This window comes from Oncorhynchus nerka, linkage group LG24 (assembly GCF_034236695.1).
Source record: "Oncorhynchus nerka isolate Pitt River linkage group LG24, Oner_Uvic_2.0, whole genome shotgun sequence".
Classification (NCBI taxonomy): Eukaryota; Metazoa; Chordata; class Actinopteri; order Salmoniformes; family Salmonidae; genus Oncorhynchus; species Oncorhynchus nerka.
Genome location: NC_088419.1, coordinates 45,649,984 through 45,666,608, shown reverse-complemented (window position 1 = coordinate 45,666,608; position 16,625 = coordinate 45,649,984). Strand labels below are relative to the sequence as shown.

Genomic DNA, 16,625 nt, shown 5'->3' with positions numbered 1-16,625 from the left:
GGTAGGACGCAATCCAAGCGTGGGCCGCGCCGGAGATGCCCAACTCGGAGAGGGTGGAGAGGAGGATCTGATGGTTCACAGTATCGAAGGCAGCCGATAGGTCTAGAAGGATGAGAGCAGAGGAGAGAGAGTTAGCTTTAGAAGTGCGGAGGGCCTCCGTGATACAGAGAAGAGCAGTCTCAGTTGAATGACTAGTCTTGAAACCTGACTGATTTGGATCAAGAAGGTCATTCTGAGAGAGATAGCGGGAGAGCTGGCCAAGGACGGCACGTTCAAGAGTTTTGGAGAGAAAAGAAAGAAGGGATACTGGTCTGTAGTTGTTGACATCGGAGGGATCGAGTGTAGGTTTTTTCAGAAGGGGTGCAACTCTCGCTCTCTTGAAGACAGAAGGGACGTAGCCAGCGGTCAGGGATGAGTTGATGAGCGAGGTGAGGTAAGGGAGAAGGTCTCCGGAAATGGTCTGGAGAAGAGAGGAGGGAATAGGGTCAAGCGGCCGGCCGTCACAAGACGCGAGATTTCATCTGGAGAGAGAGGGGAGAAAGAGGTCAGAGCACAGGGTAGGGCAGTGTGAGCAGAACCAGCGGTGTCGTTTGACTTAGCAAACGAGGATTGGATGTCGTCGACCTTCTTTTCAAAATGGTTGGATAGTGAAACCAACGTGTGTGTGTGTGTGTGTATTTCTGTGTTTTTTTCTGTCTCTCAGGGATGCTACTTCAGATGTAATTTGTTCCAGCCGAGCTAATTGGAAAATCTATTCATGGGAGTCTGTGGACACTGTCCGAGCTGAAAAAGCGAGAGTCCTTTCTCCCGCCACCATTGTTTGAGAATGTAATACATTTTATGTTGCTGCTGCTAGCTGCTGCTGCCGGTAGAGAAATCAATTTTTCCTCTGCCCTTTTGTCCTGCATCCCCACCCATCCTTTACTTCATCAATAGCCACTTTATGTGCCTATCTTTGGCGGAAGAGTGACATTATTAGGGGGCTAAACAGCAGCGCTAACACAGCGCCTCCCTCTCCTTTCAGATCTGTACAAAAACGGACTTCAGAGGGACACCTTCCTACCTTTCATCGACGCATTGAAGGTGAAGACTAAGTCATCCCCTCTTCGCTCCTCTTTTTAATTTATTCATAAATGTACCCACCACCTCACACCTCATACACACACGTCTGTCGCTTTAAATGGGTTTTCTACCTGAGAAGCACACAGTGTCACACACGGTGTCACAAAGCTGTCTTCGGTCATACCTGGTGATGGTGAAAGACTCAAACGGACACGAGGGGGAGTGGGGTGGGTAAGAGAGAGAAACTGAGAGATAGGAAGAGGGCGAACGCTGGCTGTGTGAATGGAAAATGGGCAAGCGAGCGAGCAGAGGGAATGAACCAGCCTGCTTGCATTTCAAAGTGAGGAGAGAAAAGGGTGAGGGAGGGGGTGAGGCGGGTGAGGAGGGGGGGTGGGGTGGGGGACAGTACCATGGATGGAAGCTAGCGATGCTCCAAAACTACTTTGCAATTTAATAGCATTATTGTAAGCAGGTAGAACCATTATCCTGGCAACACCAGAGATAATTGTGAGGTGTTTGTAGTGTTTATGATAATAAATAATTGCAAAATAATTTTGCATTTTGCAGGAGAGGAGAGCAGGAAAACATTCTTCCACTTTTCATAGGCATTCACCTACACTCTTAGAAAAAAGGTGCTATCTAGAACCTAAAAGGGCTTTTCGGCTGTCCACATAGCATAACCGTTTGAAGAACCCTTTCTGGTTCCAGGACTAGCCTTTTTGAGTTCCATGTAGAATCCTTTTTACAGAGCTCCAATGGGTGTGGCCAAAGAACCCTTTTGGAACCCTTTTTCCGAAGGTTGTAAATAGTAGTTAAACATTAGGGCATGGACCCCTCTTCTGAATCTGAGGGTTACTTGGGTGCTAGAACACACATACTCATACACAATTTATTTATTTATTTTATTTTACATTTATTTAACTACGCAAGCCAGTTAAGAACAAATTTTATTTTCAATGATGGCCTAGGAACATGGTGGGGGCTCCCCTCCACACAGTGGACATCGTGCCAAGTTAGCCAGGGGTGGTGGGGTGTGATGGGGGTGGTTCCTTGCCTCCACTGGATAACCCTTAAATGATTCCATCCGTCTGACACTTTGGATGTAGAGTCAGTGTGTGTGTGTGTGTGTGGTCAAGGTGAAGAGGGGAGGACGAGTGAGAGTTGTGAATTAGTCAGGTTGTGAAAATAGGCCCCAGGGACCCTTGAACCACCCTGCCAAGTCACCCAAACCACCCTGCCTCTGCCTCCGGCTATCTACCCTATCGAGGCCGCTGCTCCCCTCTTGCGTAGCCCCCCTCCAGGTCGCTAGCCTCCTTCTGCTCTTAGCACTCAAAGGCTACAAATACGCTACACTCCCTCCAACGTTCTCTTCTTCCTTCTTCTTTCTTTCTCGGGATCCCCGTCCTCTGTCATCCTCTCCCTCTGTCCCTCTCCCCCAGTCCCTTTTCCTTTATCCCTCCTCCTTCTCTTTCCCTCAACCCCTCTTTATCCTCCTTCTCCCCCATCTCACTTTCTCTCCCTCTGTGGCCCCTCTCTGCAGGCTGAAGGTCAGGATTTATTTCCCTCCTTCTGTTGGTGCCAGAAAAATATGATAACCTTTATAAAACCTCTGTCTTCTGTCCTTTGTGGTGGCTGATTGCTATGGTAGCCAGTAGTGTTTTGTAAATAAAAAGGGAAAATGTAATAAATAAAAGTCCACAGTTGCAGAGTGCTCTGCTCCAAGGGAAAATTAAGGACTGAAATGGTTGTGTTCATATCTAGTGAAGGCCTTTCGTCTATTGAGGACCTACGTAGAGAGTTTGAAGAGTCGCTAGCCCACGAGTTCCCAGTAAATGAAAATTGATGTTTGATGACTGCTATTGTCCCTCCGGCATTTAGTTACCTAACAATAATGATCCTTGTGCCTCGGGTTTTATTTTCACAACAATGAGAATACAAATCATGTGTTTTCTAATGCATTGCAATGGGATAGAAATAGCCTTGCATTTGTTGCTTTCATTGACATTCTATTGGTGAAATGTAATGGTCTTTCTTTTTTTGCCTTTTATTTTCTGACTGACATTCTGTCTTTGTTTTTTTGTCCCTACAATATTAGTTGTACAGCCCTGGGGTTTTACACTCTTCGCATCTCTCGTCATCACATCTCTCTTTTTGACTCTTTTCCCATTTTCACCTAATTTAATTTATCTCTCCTTCCATTTCACACAGCTTTTTCATTCCAGTCTCTCTCTCCCTCCCTTCCTCCCTTGCTCCATCTTATAGGACTACTGCTATGAGTGTCTGCTCCTCTCTGGAGGTTTAGTGGAGCCCCGAGTGGCCAGGTGCAGTTGGGACACCCCCTACCCATGCAGTTGCATGTCGTGGGGGGTGCGAAAGGGAGGCTCCAGCTGGGGGTTGGGGGTCTGGAGAAGGGGAGTTGGGGGGTCCAGTGGTGTCCTGGGTCACCCTGCGCTCAAAAATGTTTTCCCAAGAGGACCAGCCGAGGCAGGGGGAGGTTGTGAGAACGACCCTGGGGAACAAACCACCCAGGACCCAAGGCAGTCACACTTTAAGGGACTAGATCATTAGGTGTAATTAGGGTGCTCACACTGTTATTTCCCTCCATGTAGCCTCACTTGGACTGAATACACCCCCCGCCCCCACACACACACACACACACACTTACACACACACACACACACACACCCGCCCCATTCCCCAGTTAGTGAAAATACTTTGATGTCAGAAGAGTCGTCCAGGACGGGCCAGCATAAAAGCACTGTTTTAAGCTTTCTCTTTACTCTCTTTCTTTTTCCCAAACCATCTATCCCTCCCTTTTCTTCTCTCCCTCTACACAAGCTGCATGACACAAATGGATGAATGGACAACAACCTTTACACCCCCCCATCTCTTTTTCAGCCTTCCCACCCCATGTTCTTTGAGACCTGGTCAATTCTCTGGGCCAAACAAAAAAAGCATCAAATGTTTCCTGCGATTGGTAATGAGGGAGTGGACTTCATCAAGCCGCAGTAGTCAGCTATCCTTGGCTTTTGTTGCCTCTCAATGGTACCGCGCTCTTTGAAAAACTCAAAAGCAAACTTTTGAGGAGCGAGCGACAGAAGGAAAAAAACGTTGTTTTTATGCTAAACAGCTGTCCAGAGAGAGAGCGGTGGACAGCTTGGACAATGACATGATTGGACCTACATGTGTTAAATGTGCTACATGTGTCTCTAAAGAGACTCTGAATCTCATGTCTGTCATGACTCTGTGAGAAAACAAGCAAGCAATAGTGCTCTTTGACCGGTAGCCAGCTATCTTGACAGTGACTGGATTACTACCTGTTTATTGGAGGGATGTTCAGAATGTGGTGTAGGATTTTCAGTTAGAGGACAGTATGGGATATGATAGTGTGTAATTGGGGATAAGGTTGTGTGGAGAAGTAGTGTGGAGAGGAACATCCTACCATGTGGGGGGGGGGGTGTAGAAAAGGGTAGAGTACATGGGTGGATGAAATCTGCGAGGAAGGAGTGAGAACGTATCAAACCCCTCAAGACGGTAATCATCTAATAACCCACAAGGCCTCCTCCTCATTTGATTATAAATAACTGACTGTGTTCCCTTCACGTCTCTCTTCCCCCCTCTCTGTCTTTCTCTCTCTTATTTTCTTTCTCTTTTCCTTCAAGAGCTGCTCTGAGTATTAGTTATACGTCTGTCTGCTTGTGTGCATGTTTTACTGTGTGTGTGTTACTGTCTGCCTGGGTTCGTGTGTGTGTGGCGGGCCACCTTGGAGCTCAGGCGTCTATAGTACAGATAAATCAAAGATACATAAAAAGGAGAGAGTGAGAGAGAAGAAAAGATTAGCATTAGTTTGTGATGTTACGTGGCGGTTGATGCATCGTCAAGGTGTTATGGTGGAGGAATTATTTACCTGTTGGCTGCGGCACTGTGTGGCGAGGTCGCGGCTAGGTTGATGAAATGACATGTCCCTTTTGTGCGCGGGGAATGGTAAGTTTGTCAGGTTGTTATTAAGCCTGATTCAACCAATTGGCTCGGAGTGGGAACCCTGTTCGTGTGAGCGGGCGCGTAGTTAAGAAGTTGACAGCGGAGAGAGAAGAATGGAGTATTTCCGTCCCCTTGCTTTGTGGTGATTGCTAATTATCCCACAGCTCAAGACCCGTGGCACAAATTCACTGATTTCATAATTTGCTCCGAGTTGTCATTGAATACTGATTTGCCTAGCACGGCGATCGCTTGGATCGTTTGATGATATATGTTTTTCTTTTCTTGTTTTTTTTCTGAGAATGGACGAAATGATGATTATAGTTTGTCACACTCGCTGACATGTATCCTGTTGACGCTTTATACTGGCTGGGAAAGCTTGAACTATGCAGAAGAAGTTTAAACTCTGCAATACCACTTGAATAAATAAAGGATGGCAGATCAGCTAGATAAATAAGACAAATGAAACATGACAAAATTCCTTCTGCAAAACAAGTTAGTTCAGACATTTGTGCTTACCTGCCATATTTGTATCAGCCGCAGTTTCCTGTGTCACCCTTCTGTGGTAATGCTGTTGTCCACCTCTCACTCTATCGCTCTCGCTTACACAGAACCCTCTCAGCCCCTTACACACTACCCTCTCTCTTCTTAACCCCCTTACACACATCCCTCTCTCTTCTTAACCCCCTTACAAACACCCCTCTCTCTTCTTAACTCCCTTACACACAACCCTCTCTATTCTTAACCCCCTTACACACACCCCTCTCTCTTCTTAACCCCTTACACACACCCCTCTCTCTTCTTAACTCCCTTACACACAACCCTCTCTATTCTTAACCCCCTTACACACACCCTCTCTCTTCTTAACCCCCTTACACACAACCCTCTCTCTTCTTAACCCCCTTACACACACCCCTCTCTCTTCTTAACTCCCTTACACACACCCCTCTCTTCTTAACCCCCTTACACACACCCCTCTCTCTTCTTAACCCCCTTACACACACCCCTCTCTCTTCTTAACTCCCTTACACGCAACCCTCTCTTCTTAACTCCCTTACACACAACCCTCTCTATTCTTAACCCCCTTACACACACCCTCTCTCTTCTTAACCCCCTTACACACACCCTCTCTCTTCTTAACCCCCTTACACACACCCCTCTCTCTTCTTAACTCCCTTACACACAACCCTCTCTCTTCTTAACCCCCTTACACACAACCCTCTCTATTCTTAACCCCCTTACACACACCCCTCTCTCTTCTTAACCCCCTTACACACAACCCTCTCTCTTCTTAACCCCCTTACACACAACCCTCTCTCTTCTTAACCCCCTTACAATCAAACACACATTGATTTTGGTGCCGAGGCTGTATTGTCCACATTGCCAAATCAATGTGTTTTGTTTTTCTGTGTGTTAGAATATTGCCAGCCCATGGGCTTAGACTCTGCGGTTGACTAGAGAAGACAGCAGGGAACCTCTACTATATGTAAGAGCGTGTGTGATTGGGCCTGCGTGCGTACATGAGTGTGTTTACTACATGTGTGTGCGTACGTATGTATGCTTGGATGTGTGTGCTTTCTTTTCCCTTCACTCTGTACATCCATTGCCTTGTGTTGGACAGTATGGAGGTCACACACACACTCACTCACTCTAAGCCCCGGTGCCCCTCTATGATGGTGATTGTGGGAGTTTGCTGTTTTCACGTGTCCCTAACCTCTCCCCCCTCGCAACTGAAAGGATCAGTGCTGAGTGGATGCACCTCACTTTGAACACGAGAGGTTCTCATGAGCTGTCTATCCATGGAGTCACACACACACCTCCCATTTACACAATCCCTGAGTACACAGTACACAGAGTGATGGCAGCTAGGATACTTTTACATCAACCTAACAAAACACATACCCAACTGTTCTGCAACTTTGCATACAATATGAGAGAGGCAACAGAAGATAGAGAAGAGGAGAGACAGAGAAAGGCAGAGTGAGTTAAGAGAAGGTAAGGACAGAGAGTAAGGACACTAGTCTACAGTGAGAGACAAAGGGATGGATAAAGGAGTAGAGAAATCCAGAATGATTAAGTTTGAGCCCTATTATTCTCATTGCCTGTACACACACACACACACACACACACACACACACACACACACACACACACACACACACACACACATAGAGAGAGTATGAATAACGTTTCTCATTGGTGATCAGGAGATTTGAAGTGCCTTCGTCTTTCAGTGTATGGAAGTAAAACACATCGCAACCCTCTTAACCTGAACAAGAGTTAGAATACACAGATAGACTCATTCCGCCTTGTATTCACAGGCTAAGGTTTGTGTTTAAAGCCTAACATCCCGTTCTTTGGAGTTGGAGTGAAAAGCTCCTTCTCCCTCCCCGCCGCCGTTTGATGTGGCCATTTCAGCCTTATTCATTTCATATTTTATTATCAACCTCTTTCACTCTCCTTTCTCTGTGTGAGTGTGTGTATGTCTCTGTTGTGCCTGTGTGTGTGTGTGTGTGTGTGTGTGTGTGTGTGTGTGTGTGTGTGTGTGTGTGTGTGTGTGTGTGTGTGTGTGTGTGTGTGTGTGTGTGTGAAAAATGGCTGTGTGTTTGTGTGACTTGGCTCTGACCTAACATAGTCATATGTTGTGCTTTCGCTGTAAAGCCTTTTTGAAATCGGACATGATGGGTAGATTAACAAGAAGTTAATCTTCATTTGCTGTATTGGACTTAATGTGTGAAGGTTACATATTTCCCAAAAATATTTTTGAATTTCGTGCGCTGCCTTTTCAGCGGAATGTTGTCGAGGGGTTTCGCTAGCGGAACGCCTGCACTAGAAAGGTTAATGCAACCGCTGTGTCAGATTTCAAAAAAACTTTACGGAAAAAGCATAATCTGAGTACGGCGCTCAGAGCCCAAACCAGTCAAAAGAAATATCCGCCATGTTGCGCAGTCAACATTAGTCAGAAATAGCATTATTAATATCCACTTACCTTTGATGATCTTCATCAGAATGCACTCCCAGGAATCCCAGTTCCATGATTTGTTCCATAAAGTCCATCATTTATGTCCAAATAGCTTCTTTTGTTAGCGTGGTTTTGGTAAACAAATCCAAAAGCGCGTTCAGGTCCAGCCGAACTAAAAGTTCAAAAAGTCATATTACAGGTCGTAGAAACTTGTCAAACTAAGTATAGAATCAATCTTTAGGATGGTTTTATCATAAATGTTCAATAACTGAGAATTCAATTGGTCTGTAGAAAAGCAAAGGGACGGGAGATTCCTCTCATGTGAATAATTCCTCTCATGTGAACGTGCATGACTGAGATCGAGGCTGCTGCCAGACCTCTGGCTCAATCCCCTCTCATCCGGCCCCCCTTCACAGTAGAAGCCTGAAACAACGTTCTAAAGACGGTTGACATCTAGTGGAAGTCCTAGGAAGTGCAAAATATCCCATATCCCACTGTGTATTCGGTAGGGGCTGAGTTCAAAAACTACAAACCTCAGATTTCCCACTTCCTGTTTGGATTTTTTTCTCAGGTTTTTGCCTGCCATATGAGTTCTGTTATATTCACAGACATCATTCAAACAGTTTAAGAAACGTCAGAGTGTTTTCTATCCAATACTAAAACTACTAATAATATGCATATACAGTATTAGCATCTGTGACTGAGTAGGAGGTAGTTTACTCTGTCTGGGAACGCTAATCATCCAAAAGTGAAAATGCTGCCCCCTATCCCAAAGAAGTTTTAAGGCTAAAGTAGTGGCTAATGTTATTTCTGTTTCTTAACAGCTATAATGCTATATATTGGGTAAATGTATCAATTCAAGAGTGCGTGCATGTGTGTGTGTTTCCGTAGTAACAAGTCCCAGGGTTCTAAAGGTGCAGTGCATTGTGGAACCATCGCAGACTGTTCCTTCAAACTACTGTGTGATCGAGTAAGTTACTTACATAACAATCTATTACTCTTTCTCGTCACTCTTTCTCATCGCTCTCTATCCCTCTTCCTTTCTTAATTGAATGTTTATTTTTATATAACCTTTATTTAACTAGGCAAGTCAGTTAAGAACATATTCTTATTTACAATGACGGCCTACACTGAACCCGGACGACGCTGGGCTTTATCTTTATCTTGGCCAGGTCGCAGTTGTAAATGAGAACTTGTTCTCAGCTGGCCTACCTGGTTAAATAAAGGTGAAATAAAAAACATTTAAAAAATGTGCGCCACCCTATGGGACTCCCAAGCAGCCTGGAATAGCCTGGAATAGAACCAGGATGTCCGTAGTGACACCTCTAGCACTGAGATGCTGTGCCTTAGACCACCGCGCCACTCGGCAGCCTTTCGTTCTCTCTTTCTCCCAACTCCATTCTCTCTCCTGTTTGTTGTTGTATCTCTCTCTTCTCCACTACTCTCTACTACCTTTTCTCTTTCTAATCATGTCTTTATTTTTTCTTATTCTTTCTCTCTTTTTGCCCTCACTTCCCCCTTCTCTCTCTGTCCTCATCTCATCCACTCATTGTACTTTTTCTCTCTTTTTCTGCCTCATTCTGTGTCCTTCCGTTTGTGCCTACCTCTTTTTTTTCTCTTCCTCATTCTTGTTCCCTCTTCTCTCGACCATGCTCCCGCCTCCTAACCACTCCATTTCTATTATAATTCCTCTGTGCTATTTTCAATGTCAATGACTACAGGCTATTGTTGACAGTTGTTGTTGAGCAGAGAATAGCATTGGCCTTTAAGTGTTTCTATATACTCTTATGCATGCGTGAGTGGGACCGTTATTAACATCAATAGCTGCTCTTTCACCAAGTCATACCACAGTCTAGTGTATGAGTGTACACAGAAACAAAAATAATTAGAATTGTGTGTGCACGTGTGTGACAGATACAACCCTCCCATAGCATGACACACACTGGGTAGTACAATGTATTTGTGAAGAACCGTTACAGGGCCAAGCCTTCATCTCTTGTTCCCCGTTCTACTCCACTCAGAGAAAATGTACTGGAGGGTTGCACCCCGTGGTCAGGGTTAAAGCCCAATACTGGCAAAATACAACCTTCACAAAGGTTACATACATATTGTACTATACGTGTGTGAGTGTGTTGATAGTAAACTCATGCACGCATCTGTATGTGTTTATGCTTATTATCCCTGTCTCTGTATGTTCCAGCCAGTGGATGCCAGTCACTACCTCAAGATGGCCGAGTGTTTATCCGTCACTTCCCCATGCTCACCCTGAAGCATAAAAATTCAATTTTTCTCAACTCTGTAAAACTATCAAGGCTCAGGCTAAGACCCAGATGCAGACACAGCAGGCGGATAGTACGAGTCTCCGAGTTTATTAAAGGACAAGGGGCAGGCAAAGAGTCGTAATCCAAATCAGAGTCAGGCACGTACAGGACGGCAGGCAGGATCAGGGTCAGGACAGGCAGGAAGGTCAGAACTGGGAAGACTAGGAAAACAAAAACTAGAGCACAGGAAACAACGAAACAAGCTGGTAATGTAGGACTTGCCTGGATAAGACAAACTGGCAACAGACAAACAGAAAACACAGGTAGAAATACACAGGGGATAATGGGGGGAGATGGGAGACACCTGGTGGGGGGTGGAAACAAGCACAAAGACAGGTGAAACAGATCAGGGTGTGACAAAAACATCAACTCCGTCAGATTTTTGTCTAACGTCAACGCCGTCAGAGTGCTGAAAGATCTGATAGAATGGTAAATGTTTTTATTGGGTATTTTCTAATGAATCATTTTCCATATTTTCCAAATGTTTGTATTTGAAGTTTTATTTTTAGAGACAAAAAATGTCTGTTCTGAGTATCTGTTGTCACCTCCATCAGTGGCTTGTGAACTCCGTCACTGATGGAGTCAATCGTTTTTGGTCAATATTCGGAACAATATTTTAATCACTGTTCTGCAACATATGCTTAAATAATTTAAGTATTTGCTGTGCTAGACCTAATGGATAATGTTTGCTTTAATAATGTTGTTTTATGTTCTAAATCTATAAAAATATGTGGAAACGCTAACGAAATTAGCCCTGGAGCATTTAATAGTGCTAGAAAACAAAACGAAATAGGTTTGCAGATTTGTATTACATATATTGTTAGTATTAAACAATCAAGGCTAATAAAAACTTGTTGCACAATAATTTTATGGTGTCTGATGGTGTCCAGTTAGTTTCATTTTATAAAATTAAAAATTAGGTTGTTCCTTTACATGGTATGATAGCTGATATTTTGGTCTATCAAATTTAGTTAATATGAAGACAAATATTTGTCGAAATAAATAGAGATTGTCCCGTCTTTTAAGAATTTCTGAGCTCTAAAACAGCAACATTTGTACTGTGGTGTACTGTATTGTTGTGAAAGTACCGTACGTGTAACAGCATTCCCCGTCATTTTATAAATCCACACTCTCCCACAGCAGGTGTCACTGATTCACAGCAATTCTTAGTGTTGTTACGATTCCATTGTCCCTCTGTCCCAGGTGAGGGTGGTGGTGTTTGCTGAGGCTTCTCTGGAGGGAGGAAGGACGACCGCAAACGCCTGCTACTCGACGTCCTGGTTCTGAGCGGGGTGGACCACGGTGCAACCACAACAAGACAACAACATGACCACAAACACAATCCTTGATATAAACATCTCTGTTGTTGTGCTGTTAACCCCTCTGTGTGTGGCTGTGTTTGTGTTAAACCCTCTTGGTGGTCATGTTTGTGTCAACCCGATTGTTTTTGGTAATGTTTGTGTCAACCCGATTGTTTTTGGTAATGGTTTACCCCACTGTTTGAGGATTTGGTAATGGTTAACCCCACTGTTTGAGGTTGTGGTTCTGTTAATGACTCTGTTCTGTGGTCCTGTTTGTAGGATGTGGGGGACTGCCTGTCTCTGTTCACAGCAGAGGAGGAGATCTTTACGTTTCAGAGGACCATCTCAGTCCAGACTGACCGAGATGCAGACGGAGATGTACTGGACCCAAAGGGACCGCATTAACACAGCACACACAAAGTGAGGATCGCAGTAAAGTACTTCTAAAGACCTGAAAACACATAGAGGGGACAGGTAACCAACTACACATTCTCTTTCAGGCTGAAGTACAATAAAACAAACACAGACAATTGGTACAGGAGCGATCAATCAAATCTACCCCTTTAGATTGGAGTATAACGTGATGAGCCAAAACTCCTCACAACAGACATTCAGTCAGGGAGGTAAGAGCTAAAGTGCTTTTCAGACAGCCAAAGGAGTATCGCCTAGTGCCCTGCCGAATACACAACTTGTCCCTCTTGTCAAAGTTGCCTTCACACACAAGCCCTCAGTCTACGGGTGTGTTCGAGCAGTAAGCCTAACGAAACCGAATGTAGATGAAAGTCGACGAGTGAAGTTGTGGAAGGTGCATCTGTGACAGCTGAAAGTCGGACATTGTAGGTGTTTTCCAACAGCAAGGCTCAGATCAACATAGCAGTGTCAACAAAGCTATTATTGTTTCTACATTTTTTCTGTGTAAATATCTATTTAAACTTTTCTATATCCGCATATCACACACTCACAAACTGAAAACATAAAGTGTGTACAACTCATTGGTCACTTTCATTTGTATCCCCTCTAGCTTTAGTATCGCAGCAAAGTTGGTTCCTGTTTCATTCACGTGTTTGGCCACATTCGTATGGGTCAAACAAAAACACCCTAACAACAAATAGTACCTCCAACAATGCAGGTGATGGCTCCAATTGCAACAAGTTGAAGGAGACGTCATCAAACACTACATGACATCATTTTTGTTATAGTTCTAGCAGTCGACATGTAATCTCAAGTCAGAGAATTTTTATAACTATGATGCAACACTTTAAAAGGTGGTGACCAACAATGGTCACCAACTTGACAAAAGTGATCCCCTTGAACGCGCCGAATGCGACAGTTGCCGGTAACCATAGCAATGAAATAAGTAAACATTATCAACGTGCTAAAAAATAATCGCTATAACACCATAAGAATGCATAAAAACATATTTACACGCAACAGAAATAATTTACCAAAAAAAGTATTAGAAAATAATGATTTTTATTGTTAAACGTGACTATCAGTTTACACTGTTAACCAGCTAGCTAGTGGAATGGTATCAAATACAGCAAACACATGGTGTCCATGTTTTTGATGCCATTCCATTCGCTCCAAACTAACCATTATGAGTCATCTTCCCCTCAGCAGCCTCCTGTGGTGCTGATGTATCACCATGCAAGCTACATTTTGTACTGTGATTGGTCAACAACGACGGCACCGCTTAAAAAATAGAACAGAATCCTATTTTCTCCTCCTCAGCTGAGTGGCTTCCACTGGCACAAGCATCACCGGGGTGGAGATGTTGTTTCCTACCCTCACCACCCGGGGGCAGCCCGTCAGAAAGTTCAGGACCCAGTTGCACAGGGCGGGGTCGAGACCCGGGGTCTCGAGTTTAATGACGAGTTTGGAGGGTACTATGGTGTTAAATTCTAAGACGTAAGCGATGAACAGCATTTTTACATAGGTATTCCTCTTGTCCAGATGGGTTAGGACAGTGTGCAGTGTGATTGCGATTGCATCGTCTGTGGATCCATTGGGACGGTAAGCAAATTGGAGTGGGTCTAGGGTGTCAGGTAGGGTGGAGGTGATATGATCCTTGACTAGTCTCTCAAAGCACTTCATGATGACGGAAGTGAGTGCTACGGGGCAGTAGTCGTTTAGCTCAGTTACCTTAGCTTTCTTGGGAACAGGAACAATGGTGGCCCTCTTGAAGCATGTGGGAACAGCAGACTGGGATACGGATTGATTGAATGGGCAGGTGGAAAGGACCAATCAGGAGCTGGGGAGGTTCCTAAGGAGTCACTGCCAGGAAAGGCAGGGGGAGTGGGCCTGGTTTCTTCCCTGGGCGGAATACGGCAAGAAATCCTTCACTCATCCCTCGGGCTGACTCCCTTCCAGGGTAACCTGGGATATCAGCCGGCCCTGGCTCCGTGGACTCCAAGCCAGACCGAGGCCCCTGCAGTTGACGAGTAGTTCCAGCTCACAGAGGTGTGGAACGGTGCCCACGTGAGGCTTCTCTTGTTTTGTAATGCTCCATGTTTAAACTCACCATCTGCACCTGCTTCCTGACTCCCTGCATCTTTGTTACAATTCCCCAATGTGGGGACAAATGTGGAGACCCCCACCCCCTGATTAAAAAAACAAAAACATTTATTGTGAAAAACATATATATATATTTTTTAAATATCTGGGGGTTTTGGTCGGCTGTATCTAGGCTCTGTAGTAGTCAAATTGTTTTTGACACCTTTATCTGAATCCCACAGTTTTTACCTCTCCAAGAGTAAGAAATATTGAGTGTCATACAAGGGACTATTGGAGTTTATACTAAGACGAAATGCAATATAGCAATCAATGTCTACTACTTCATAGGGTTTATCCAGTGTACAGCAAGGGTTCCAACATTTCAAGTGGGCATTAGGGGAATTTTCAGTCGAGGGACACTCCATTATGAGACTTATAGTTTTGAAATCTAAATTTACTTTGAGGGTAGTATAAAATATTATGCATCATTTAGAAAATTCCACCAGAGGTGGTCAGTTTAACAGATTTTAAAAGATGATATCCTCCTCTCCACCCTCTCCGAGTTGGGCATCTCCGGCGCGGCCCACGCTTGGATTGCGTCCTACCTGACAGGTCGCTCCTACCAGGTGGCGTGGCGAGAATCCGTCTCCACACCACGTGCTCTCACCACTGGTGTCCCCCAGGGCTCTGTTCTAGGCCCTCTCCTATTCTCGCTATACACCAAGTCACTTGGCTCTGTCATAACCTCACATGGTCTCTCCTATCATTGCTATGCAGACGACACACAATTAATCTTCTCCTTTCCCCCTTCTGATGACCAGGTGGCGAATCGCATCTCTGCATGTCTGGCAGACATATCCGTGTGGATGACGGATCACCACCTCAAGCTGAACCTCGGCAAGACGGAGCTGCTCTTCCTCCCGGGAAGGACTGCCCGTTCCATGATCTCGCCATCACGGTTGACAACTCCATTGTGTCCTCCTCCCAGAGCGCTAAGAACCTTGGCGTGATCCTGGACAACACCCTGTCGTTCTCAACTAACATCAAGGCGGTGGCCCGTTCCTGTAGGTTCATGCTCTACAACATCCGCAGAGTACGACCCTGCCTCACACAGGAAGCGGCGCAGGTCCTAATCCAGGCACTTGTCATCTCCCGTCTGGATTACTGCAACTCGCTGTTGGCTGGGCTCCCTGCCTGTGCCATTAAACCCCTACAACTCATCCAGAACGCCGCAGCCCGTCTGGTGTTCAACCTTCCCAAGTTCTCTCACGTCACCCCGCTCCTCCGCTCCCTCCACTGGCTTCCAGTTGAAGCTCGCATCCGCTACAAGACCATGGTGCTTGCCTACGGAGCTGTGAGGGGAACGGCACCTCAGTACCTCCAGGCTCTGATCAGGCCCTACACCCAAACAAGGGCACTGCGTTCATCCACCTCTGGCCTGCTCGCCTCCCTACCACTGAGGAAGTACAGTTCCCGCTCAGCCCAGTCAAAACTGTTCGCTGCTCTGGCCCCCCAATGGTGGAACAAACTCCCTCACGACGCCAGGACAGCGGAGTCAATCACCACCTTCCGGAGACACCTGAAACCCCACCTCTTTAAGGAATACCTAGGATAGGATAAAGTAATCCCTCTCACCCCCCCTCCCCCTGAAAAGATTTAGATGCACTACTGTTCCACTGGAGGTCATAAGGTGAATGCACCAATTTGTAAGTCGCTCTGGATAAGAGCGTCTGCTAAATGACTTAAATGTAAATGTAAATGTAAATGTAATGATTTATTCTAGACTTGAAAATGTGGTCCGCGTGTGACACAATTGCAGCGCCTCCAGAGGCTTTCGCTGCCAAATCAAGGTCCGTACTGCATTGTCGTGTGCCTCCCAAATGTTGTAATAATGTGGAGGGCTCCACATGATTGGTTAACTGTAGGAGTGGGCGGTGTGTCCTGTATAAACAGAAACTCACTTCCTTGGCAATTTCCTTCAAACAGCCCTGCTCCGCGAAGCACAAGAAGTATGATGCAGAGGCCACATCACAGTAAATGTAGTGCGGCAAAGCAGACTCCAGAATGACCATAAATTGGCTTTTATTACTGACATCCCCCTCACGTACCTAAAAAGAAACTGACAGGGAAACAAGAGAAATTCATTCAAGCCCACTATTAATCTTCCTAAAACAGAGGGATGTATACTTAGCTAAACTGAGCAGAATAAGGGACAACCCACATCGGTGAGAGCTGAAGGGATGGAAAAATGTCCTTCTTAGTGGATAACTACCACCCCCTTGTGGTTGGAATTGAATTGTGCCACTGGAAAATAAACAATGTACTTACTGTGTCTGCTGATACTTTATGTAACCAGCCATCTGCCGTGTAAAAATGCCAAAGGTAATTTATTTGCGCCTACTGTTTAATAAACTAAAGGTGAAAAGAAATGGGTCTTGTGCCTTTTTAGGGATGAAACTGCAAAGGCAAAACATGGTATAACTTAACTCAGGTGCATAGAAATGCCCT

The 16,625-nt window shown here is 45.1% G+C and overlaps 1 pseudogene; it reads left to right on the top strand.

The window, feature by feature from the left end:
- LOC135564240 (lactation elevated protein 1 homolog B-like) overlaps window positions 1–13,529 on the top strand; it is a 62,922-nt pseudogene extending 49,393 nt beyond the window's left edge.
- The last annotated feature ends 3,096 nt before the right edge of the window (window positions 13,530–16,625 follow it).